Source organism: Tasmannia lanceolata, unplaced genomic scaffold (genome assembly GCF_043159265.1).
Source record: "Tasmannia lanceolata isolate RefF3 unplaced genomic scaffold, GAP_Taslan_0.1 ptg000633l, whole genome shotgun sequence".
NCBI lineage: Eukaryota > Viridiplantae > Streptophyta > Magnoliopsida > Canellales > Winteraceae > Tasmannia > Tasmannia lanceolata.
The window spans coordinates 17631-28496 of NW_027519305.1; the positions used below are offsets into that span (position 1 = coordinate 17631).

General features: G+C 36.7%; 1 non-coding gene across 1 annotated transcript; it reads right to left on the reverse strand.

Moving 5' to 3' along the window:
* Positions 1-236: 236 nt before the first annotated feature.
* TRNAS-GCU (transfer RNA serine (anticodon GCU)) lies at positions 237-324 on the reverse strand. Its single transcript has one exon. It is a non-coding gene; the product is annotated as a tRNA-Ser (tRNA).
* Positions 325-10866: the final 10542 nt, after the last annotated feature.

Here is a 10866-nt window from a genome sequence, read left to right on the forward strand (position 1 = left end):
CTCTTCGTTTACACAGTAGTGATATTCTTTGTTTCTCTCTTCATCTTCGGATTCCTATCTAATGATCCAGGACGTAATCCTGGACGTGAGGAATAAAAAAATCAGAGATTTTTCATTATTTCCTTGCTTGATTTCTGCATTTTCCTATGCTTTTCTCTATTCCAGACATTTAACTATGATAAAGGACTTGATATTTTTTCGAATTCGAAAGATAAATCTCAAGTGATCCGAGGGAACGGAGAAAGAGGGATTCGAACCCTCGGTACGAACAGCTCGTACAACGGATTAGCAATCCGTCGCTTTAGTCCACTCAGCCATCTCTCCCAATTACAAAAAGATAATTCATATGCGACGCCTGAAGTAAATATTGATCAAAGTCTTTCTTTATCTTTATTTATTTATTTTATACATTTATTTATACTTACTATATTATACTTACTATATATATACGAATTATCTTTATTTATTTATTTTATACATTTATTTATACTTACTATATTATACTTACTATATATATACGAATTTTATCCGCAATTCAATTTGGATAACGATTCGAAACAGATATCTCCAATAGAAAGAGTACGTCTTTGATTTCGTCCGAAGGGTTCTTTTATTCCCCCGGCCTGGCCAGTACAGTACCTAGCCAGGCCGTTCCTTCTTTTGTTCCAATGAATCATGGATCAAATTATTTTTCTGATTTGAAAACCAAATTGTTATTGAAGCAGCAACAAGAGCAAGAAGGACTATTTCCATTCCTATGATAGGAGTTTCATTTCTTATTATTTTTTCTTTTTCCTTTTCTCGATTTCCCTACTGGAATAAAAAAACATACATATTCTATTTCTATTAGAACTCATTTATTTCTTCAAGGGACAAGCTTTGTTTGAACATTTGAGTCCACAAACACAAACAAAATGAATACTATGATTTTTTACTAGATCTAATTGACCCCAATTCAGAAGATCGGACAGGTGAATGAATAGGGAAGAAAGGAATAGCTTCGAAAAAAGATAAGACTCAAATTAAAACTCTCCTTCTTTATTTTTATTTTTTTGAGAAAATCGTTTCTTTGCTTGAAAGACTCGAGGAAGAAGTTGAAAAAAAAAAATGGAGCTATGGATTCTTGCGCAACTTAACTCAATCTTATGTTCCGACTTAAATGGATCTTTCAGGCCGGGACTGTCAGTAATAACTCCACCAGCAAAAGAAAAGATATAACTTGTTATTTAAATGAGCCCCCATTCTCTTCTCCTATTTCATCAAGCCTTCCCCCTGGAACACATCAGCACTCCAATTTTCATGATTCTGATACTATCTTGATTACGTTTTACTCCCTTGTTTTGTTGGACAAACGGTACATTCATATACAATAATCATATTGTAGCGGGTATAGTTTAGTGGTAAAAGTGTGATTCGTTCTATTAACAACTGAAATAGTTAAAGGTTCTTTCGGTTTTTTCCTATTCCGATCAAAAACTTTATTTCTTAAAAGGGTTTAATCCTTTACCTCTCAACGCCACGTTTGAGGAAGAATATACATTCTCGTGATTTGTATCCAAAGGTAAATTATAATTTGAATAAGCAAATTGGATTATGGAATCGCGAAACATAATTTTTTTTTTTTTGAGTTGGATCAACCGTTCCTTTTGAATGAGTATGAGTAAAGGATCTATGGATGAAGATACAAAAGTTTATTTCTAATCGTAACTAGATCTTCCACTTTTTGGGGGGGAGGAGGTTGAAGCCAAATAGCTATTAAACGATGACTTTGGTTTACTAGAGTCGTCGACATATTGTTTCAGCTCGGCGGAAGAAAATTCTTTTCCTCAGGATTCTCGCGAGTAGAAATAGGGAACGAAGTAACTAGAAGTATTTTTTAAAATCCCCTCTTCTAGAGGGATCATCTAGAAAGTGAGTTGTTTTGTATGCATTCATATTCATACAGAAAAACTGACATAGATGTTATGGATCGAATTTTTTCTTTGAATTCGGATTTGCGATGACTCCCCTTTTTCCACACATCGTATCGTAAATATTTTCTCTTTTTTTTTTAGTTTCGTTTACGCCTTAGATCTGGGAATCCATCTATATTCCATAAAGGAGCCGAATGAAACCAAAGTTTCATGTTCGGTTTTGAATTAGAGACGTTAAAAATGATGAATCGACGTCGACTATAACCCCTAGCCTTCCAAGCTAACGATGCGGGTTCGATTCCCGCTACCCGCTCCATATTAATTATTATTATTATTATACGTGCATCGTTGATTTGGATATGCATCTTTTCTTTATTCCCTAAAATCTCTCACATACAATACAATTCGTTTATCGGAACGGGCGATAGGAAAGCAAGAATGCGAAAGAAGAAAATCGGAATGAAAAGCAAAGCGCCCATTGTCTAATGGATAGGACAGAGGTCTTCTAAACCTTTGGTATAGGTTCAAATCCTATTGGACGCAATTTATTTCCATCTATTTTTGTAGATTGCTATGCCAAGAAAGATATTTTGAATGATTCGAACCGGAAACACTTCTCAACGATTCCTTTCCTCTTGTACTCAGAGTGATCAATTTCTTTATGTTTGTTCCTGAAGTATAAACAGTTCCATCTGTTCCGGAATAGCTTCCTTCAAAAGGGCTTCTGCTTGTTCGGTGAATGTCTTGGTAGAAGATATGATTTCTTGGAACTGAGGTTTGTTTGTTTTTAAGTGGGTACGTAACTGAACGAGAAATTTCTTTACCTGTCCAATATCTAACGGATCAAGATACCCATTCGCCCCAGTATAAATAGTAAGTATTTGTTCTTCCACCGTGAGAGGGGCTGATTGAGATTGTTTGAGCAACTCGCGTAATCGTTGACCTCTTGCCAACTGATTCTGAGTGGCTTTATCGAGATCAGAAGCGAATTGTGCAAAGGCTTCTAACTCTGCGAATTGAGCCAGTTCCAATTTTGATTTACCAGCTACCTGTTTCATGGCTTTAATTTGAGCTGCGGATCCTACTCTGGAGACCGAAATACCCACATTAATAGCAGGACGGATTCCAGCATTGAATAGATCGGCAGATAAGAATATTTGTCCATCTGTAATGGAAATCACATTAGTAGGAATATAAGCCGAAACGTCCCCAGATTGAGTCTCAACTATGGGTAAAGCGGTCATACTTCCTTCACCTAAACGAGAACTTGATTTAGCGGCTCTTTCCAAAAGGCGTGAATGCAAATAAAAAACATCTCCTGGATAAGCTTCGCGACCGGGTGGTCTTCTTAATAGAAGAGACATTTGGCGATAAGCTTGTGCTTGTTTGGAGAGATCGTCATAAATTATTAAAGTATGTCGTTCACGGTACATAAAATATTCAGCCAGAGCCGCTCCTGTATAAGGCGCGAGGTATTGTAATGTTGCAGGCGAATCCGCCGTTTCGGCTACCACAATAGTGTATTCCATCGCCCCTCGTTCTTGGAAAGTAGTCACTACCTGAGCCACGGAAGATGCTTTTTGACCAATAGCTACATAAACACATATTACATTTTGCCCTTTTTGATTGAGAATAGTATCTGTGGCTACTGCTGTTTTCCCGGTCTGTCTGTCCCCAATAATTAATTCTCGCTGACCGCGTCCTATAGGGATCATCGAATCAATAGCAATAAGCCCCGTTTGAAGAGGCTCATATACGGAACGTCTCGAAATAATACCCGGAGCGGGAGATTCAATTAACCGAGATTCAGAAGCTGAAATTTCACCTCTCCCATCAATAGGTTTAGCCAGAGCATTTATAACACGACCTAAATAAGCCTCGCTCACTGGTATCTGAGCAATTCTTCCTGTTGCTTTTACAGAACTTCCCTCTTGTATCATCAAACCGTCACCCATTAATACAACACCAACATTATTTGATTCCAAATTCAGAGCAATGCCTACGGTACCCTCTTCAAATTCTACTAATTCCCCTGCCATTACTTGATCAAGACCATGAATACGAGCAATACCGTCGCCTACTTGAAGTACGGTGCCGGTATTCACAATCGTGACTTCTCTATTATATTGTTCAATACGTTCACGGATAATATTACTAATTTCGTCGACTCGAAGGGTTACCATTAGTGTCTCTTAATTCTTTTTCGGAAGCAAAGCGAGAAAAAAAAATAATGCCTACAGTGGAAGGGCTAATCAGTTATTTCTTTCATGGCCCCGAGCATGCCAATATTAGCACTGATGGTGCGTAAATGTAACTCACTGTTCAAACAACTATTCAGAGTTCCTAGAGCTCCTTGTAAGGCTTGCTGGAACACTCGTTGTCGTACCTGATTGATTGCTCGTTGTTCTTCAAAACTAATGGTTTCATTTTTGAAATTTTCTAATCGTTCCAAATTATTATAAGTAGCATTAATCAAATTCTCTTTTTCTCGTTCTATCTCAGAGTATCCATTCATTCTAAACTCATCTGCTTCCATTTCCACTTTCCGTAAGCGAGCCCGGGCTTTTTCGAGCTGCTCAATGGCTCTTCCACGTAGTTCTTCTGAATTTCGAATAGTACTCAAGATCCTCTGTTTTCGATTATCTAATAAATCACTTAATGAAAGTAGATTATCTTCCCATTCATTTCACAACTAAACTTCCATGATCTCTTCCCGAACCAAACATGAATCTTTCAATTCATTTGGCTCTCACGCTCAGTTACTTAATGGGCATTCCCATATCTTTTAATGTAATGAGCCTGCCCTCTCTTCTCTGTTCGTATTCCACGATATCGAAACTGATACAAGACCAGAACAGAATATTCGGAGGACTCTTCCGACCAGACAAAAAATCTGTAATTGTCAGCAAAGTTGTTTATTTTTTTTTTTATTTATTATTTTATGAATTTTTCATTTTTTTTTTTCTTCAAATCCAAAGAATTCTTCTTATTTTATACACAGGCCGTCGATTTAGCGTTGGATACAAAAAGGGGGCGAGGCACCCATTTGTTTTTTTTTTTCATTTTTCAATAAATGGTTCAAATCATTTTATTGATATGAGTGTTCTATATCAGATAAATTGCCAACTATTCTATTCATTTTTAAACCATATCCGTACTAACGTAGTGGTAGAAAGAGTACCATGTTGTGCCTGGACTTCAAACGGTTTAGCTTTAACCATGTTAATGGTCCCACATTATTGGTTGATAGAGAATCAAAGTCGATTTACCAATGAGTCACGAAATGCTATGGTTCTTACATATGATTTCTGAATTTATTCAGAAGTAATTCGTTGAGATCGTGCACCTTTCTTTCCTAGTTATAACTTTCCTATTTATAAATAAATAAGTAAATAAGTGCAGCTGGTTGGATCCAGCCTATTCTTGAAATACACAACTCGCACACACTCCCTTTCCAAAAAAGATCAATACACCAAGCACTACACTTAGATTTATTGGATTTGTTGCTAAAATATCGGTATTAAGCCCGAAACTCCCGGCGTATGACCAGTGACCCAAGGAAACGAAAGAATCGGTTACATTTTTCATATGCTCTCCTCTTATAGATAGGACTAACAAAATTAATTGAACAGAGTTTTCTTTATTGTATAATTTCGCCCCACTTTTGATTGATTTCTTTTTATTTATTTACTTATTTATAAATATGAATTTATTTATAAAATAGATTCATTTCATTTTGAAATTTCATTTATTCTTTATTATTATTTCAATTGAAGTTCCCAATCCAATAAAATACTTATTAATATGAGGTCCCGGGTCTCATGCCAATTGCGAAATACCTCGTTTGTTACAACGCTTCCTAAAAGTGAAAAAAAAAAAAGGGTTCCATTAAGGATGGAAAGGAAGAAAGCGAGTGGATCTACTAATTCCTCATCCTCAAATCAGCCTTTTCCCTGGGGTGGGGTATTGTCTCAACGAATAAGTGGTTGTAGGAGTAAAGTGTTGATATAATTCGAAGAAGCAAGCGGCAAGTTCACGGCAATCAAATAAGAAAAAAATAAGTACGTATTTTTCACATTTATAGGATTAAACAAAAGGATTCGCAAATAAAAGCGCTAATGCCACGACCAGTCCGTAAATTGTTAAAGCTTCCATAAAAGCCAGACTAAGCAATAAAGTACCTCGTATTTTACCCTCTGCTTCTGGTTGTCTCGCAATACCTTCTACAGCTTGGCCCGCAGCAGTACCTTGACCAACTCCAGGTCCAATTGAAGCAAGCCCTACGGCCAATCCAGCAGCAATAACGGAAGCGGCAGAAATCAGTGGATTCATGGTAAGCTCCTCGCACCAAAATAAAGAAATGGTTAATGATACAATCACTGAATTATGACTTATTATTCCATCACTAAGATCCATCGGGTCGAAGTAACTAAGAACTCCAAATTGAAGTGATGATATTACTGAATCATCATAACTGCTTCAATATCTCGTTTTTAGTTCCTATCCATGGAGTCTTTGTAAAGTCATACGATTCTAGTTCTTCCATTTCTTTGTTCCGAACCACTCTTTCAATTCTTCGCTCTTTCTCTTCTATATCCTTAACTTCATCTGTTTATTCATTCAATCCACAGCCAAAGATGAAACGGAAGTCCTTCCGTTGGAATCCATCTAACTTCAGTGGGATGGGAAATAATATATATGGATAGTCCATATATAACTCGTGAATATCTAATATCACATATACATATGTTTCTTCCATAACGTAAACCATTCGTATCTTATATTGAATTGGATTATAGAATCATTCTTCGAAACATACACAGGGATTGAATTATAGCCATTACATATACCCAGCTCAACCTCCCTAACCTACCTTTTTCTGAATCTTATTTGTTTGTAAACTTTTCTCTTCCTTTTCTTTATCATTATTGCGCATTGATATAAACGGATGGATTCATCAGCCCGAACCATTCCATATCCATATCAAGATTTGATTGATCCAATTGCAGACAATTTTTGTCAACCATTGAATTGATAGAACATAGTTTTTTTGTTTAGGCATACGTCGGAAACAGATAACATAACAATTCTTTCTTATTCAAATTATGAATCGTAATACCGTAATCGTAATTGACTGATATAAATAGAATATCAATTGGAGAGGTATGACGTAAATGGACCAAACGGGAATCTTAGGAAAAAAGATCTTTTCGATCTCTTTCCTTTTTTTTTTTTTAATTCCCTAATATCGTACATCTTTATTGACCCTACTCTAAATCGTATCTACCATATTTGTAGATATCCATCATGTTCCCCAAGTAGATTATCTTGAGCCACCCATGAGTTGGGATAGTCTTGTTTTTTTTTTCAAAAAAAAAAAAACAAGACTATTTTGGAAGCTAGTCAATGATGACCCTCCATGGATTCACCTATATAAGCCGCGGCTAAAGTCGCAAAAATAAGAGCTTGAATCCCGCTTGTGAATAATCCAAGAAACATGACAGGTATAGGAACCACTAAAGGTACTAAAGAAACAAGAACAACAACTACTAATTCATCAGCCAATATATTCCCGAAAAGTCGAAAACTAAGTGATAAAGGTTTTGTGAAATCTTCTAGGATGTTAATTGGTAAAAGTATTGGAGTTGGTTGAATGTATTTACCGAAATAGCCCAATCCCTTTTTAGTAAGACCCGCATAGAAATATGCCACTGACGTGGGTAAAGCTAAAGCAACAGTAGTATTTATATCATTCGTGGGTGCAGCTAACTCCCCATGAGGTAACTGTATGATTTTCCGAGGTAAAAGAGCACCTGACCAGTTAGAAACAAAAATAAATAGGAACATAGTTCCAATAAAAGGAACCCAAGGACCATAATCTTCTCCAATCTGAGTTTTGCTCAAGTCTCGAATGAATTCAAGTACATATTCGAAGAAATTCTGACTGTTAGTTGGAATGGTTTGTGGGTTCCGAACAGCTATAGTGGCTGAACCTAATAAGATAGCAATTACGACCCAAGAAGTGATAAGTACTTGGGCATGGACTTGGAAACCCCCTATTTGCCAATAGAAATGTTGGCCTACTTCCACACCGGATAGATCGTATAACCCTTTGAGTGTGTTGATGGAACATGGTAGAACATTCATATTGCCCTCTGACAGAAATAGAACTTAAAAAAGAATTATTTTGATTCAACCCTCTCTTTCTCGACTCGACTACTTTAAATCGTATATTTAGGATACCAAGTAATCACATAATATCCCCAGTGATTTTGATCTCTTTTTTGAGATTCAGAAATAGTAACCGATTAAATCAATCTATGGGGTTCAAAAAGTCATTGGCTTATCTTATTATTAATCAACGATTTCTTATATAGCTAGAACGACCCTCACAAATTGCGGATACTAATTTGTTAAGAATCAATCGGATTGACGCTATAGCGTCATCGTTGGCTGGAATAGAAATATCTGCGAGATCCGGGTTACAATTTGTATCGATTAAGCAAATCGTCGGAATCCCTAAAGTGAGACATTCTCGAAGAGCCGTATATTCTTCTTGCTGATCAACGATGATTACAATATCGGGTAAGCCCGTCATATATTTGATCCCACCCAAATATGTTTGCAGGTGAGATAATTGTCTCTTCAACATTGCTGCATCTCTTTTCGGTAGACGGTTGAGTTTCCCCGCCTTTTGTTCCGCTTTCAAATCCCTAAACTTATGAAGTCTCGTTTCTGTAGTGGACCAATTCGTTGACATACCACCGAGCCATTTTTTATTAACATAATGACACCGAGCCTTTATTGCAGCTGATGCTACTGAATCAGCTGCTTTATTTTTGGTACCAACTATTAAGAAGTGTTTTCCCCTACTTGCTGCATCAAAAACTAAATCACAGGCTTCTGACAAAAAACGAGCAGTTCTAGTAAGATTTGTAATATGAATACCTTTACGCTTTGCAGAGATGTAAGGTGCCATTCTAGGATTCCATTTCCTAGTACCATGACCAAAATGAACTCCTGCTTCCATCATCTCTTCTAAATTAATGTTCCAATATCTTCTTGTCATTTTTCCCCACACTTTCTCTTTTTTTTTTTTTTAAGAGACGAGGTACCCTGAAATAAATAATTGTTCCGACGGAACCTTCTCCCGGAGATTGACCCTTGATACATGGTCCAAGTGATTAATTCCTTTCTATTCGTTATTATCTTTATTACCCAATAAAAAGACCGGACCATACCATATAATTAAAGTTAAAAGAAAAGAATCAATTTGCTCTTAGGAATCATGAAATCCCGTAAATTATTGTTCTGGTGTATTATGGAAATTATTTGGGATGTAAGAACCAAATAATTCTCTGTGGTGGAACAAAATATCTCTAATTTCCCCCTCGAATAGATTCTTCTTTTTGATTTCCAAGGGAATGTTGTTGTCTTGCCTTGAACGGTGCACTAATCCCTTGAATCCGGTACCAACAGGTATCATCCCCCCCAGAACAACGTTCTCTTTCAGGCCTTTCAACCAATCAATACGACCTCGTAGAGCGGCTTTTGCTAAAACTCGAGCAGTTTCTTGAAAACTTGCTTCGGATATGAAACTTTGAGTATTCAGAGATGCCCTGGTAATTCCCAATAAGATGGCTCGGTAACAGATCGCTTCTTCCAAAGCACGCCCTGTTCGTTCCGCTCGAAACAATCCTATTAGTTCTCCGGGTGAAAAAACATTAGACATTCCATCTTCTGAAACCAACACTTTTGATGTTATTTGACGTACAATAATCTCTATATGCCTATTATGGATTTGCACCCCCTGGGATCGATAAACCCTTTGGATCTTATTAACCAAAGAGATACGACTTTGCGCTATGGTTAGCTCAGCACCAATCAAGAATTCCCACGGAATTCCAAGAATTCTTTTTATATGTTCGTTCCAACCCTCAACCCTCTTTTCTAGGTTCATCGATATTGAATCAATCGAACGCACTTCTAACACTTGTTCCACTTTTGGAAGACCTTGCGTTATATCACCCGATCTCGATTTTTCATATATAAATGTAACTAATGTATCCCCTTCGTAAAGGATTTCTCCATAATGACCATGAACGGTTGCCCCTGGGGTGGCCAAATGAGGCTTAGCTGATCTTATGACTAAGGAGTCAACATGAACAATTAGAACTTGACCAGATTTTATCTGTGGTCCATATTTGGATATACATACATTTTCACAAATAAACTGTCCGAGGACAATTATTTTGGATGTCTTCTCACAATAATCGTGATGGAGAAAGCACCAAGTCAAATCGAATGGATGAAAAATGATGTTCCTGCATGGATAGGGATTATAAATTCTCCCATTTTCATCCATTAAATAATATTTAAGTACTTGTAAAGTCTGTTTTAAATTGTCAAGTAGCAAATATTTATTTAACAAGATCTGATTATGAGTTATTAAATAGTAAGGTGAATAAAAATTCGCAATTTTAGGTACAGTCCCTAAGGGACCCAACGAATTCCTAATCGGAATCATGGGATCCTCTTTAATTTGAATTGATTCTTTTGTCACATTGTGAGATTTAGAACCATTGAATGGACCAATTCGAGAACAATTGGATAATGACAAAATTAGAAAAGATTGGCATTCCTTATTTCTATTCAGCAACGTACGAATAGTTCCTTGATGTTGGGTAAGTGATTGAATCCTCCTCGCCTTGGAATAAAAAGGATTGATATTGGTGTGATCTGATCCATTATCTGGGATCAATCCCGAACCCGCCATATCATTCCTTTTTCCGATATACGAAATAGGGGACTTCACTAAGTCAATTCTTATGAAATCTCGAATCAGATCATTTGCCCTCACTTCAACAATGGAAGCCTGAACCTTTTCTATAGAACCATTTCGGTCTTGGTCCCAATTCAATACTAAACAAGTACGAACTAATTGAATACTTGT